Genomic DNA, 235 nt, shown 5'->3' with positions numbered 1-235 from the left:
TCCTTCCTTCATCCCCACACCCGACATCCTTCTCCCCTGCTCCGTACCTGGAGTGAGAGTGGAGTGCCGCGCCCGGAGAGCCAGCCTCCCGAACCGAAGCCCATTGGCATCATCTCGCAATCTGCCTCCGCGGAGAAACGACTATTGCTCACGACCTCATATCAACGTCTAACACAGACTAGTCGTTAACCTCGGTCGTTCCCGGACTAGATTACATATAGGGACCGTATTCGTC

This window comes from Penaeus monodon, chromosome 29 (assembly GCF_015228065.2).
Source record: "Penaeus monodon isolate SGIC_2016 chromosome 29, NSTDA_Pmon_1, whole genome shotgun sequence".
Taxonomy (NCBI): domain Eukaryota; kingdom Metazoa; phylum Arthropoda; class Malacostraca; order Decapoda; family Penaeidae; genus Penaeus; species Penaeus monodon.
This window is presented reverse-complemented; position numbering follows the sequence as displayed.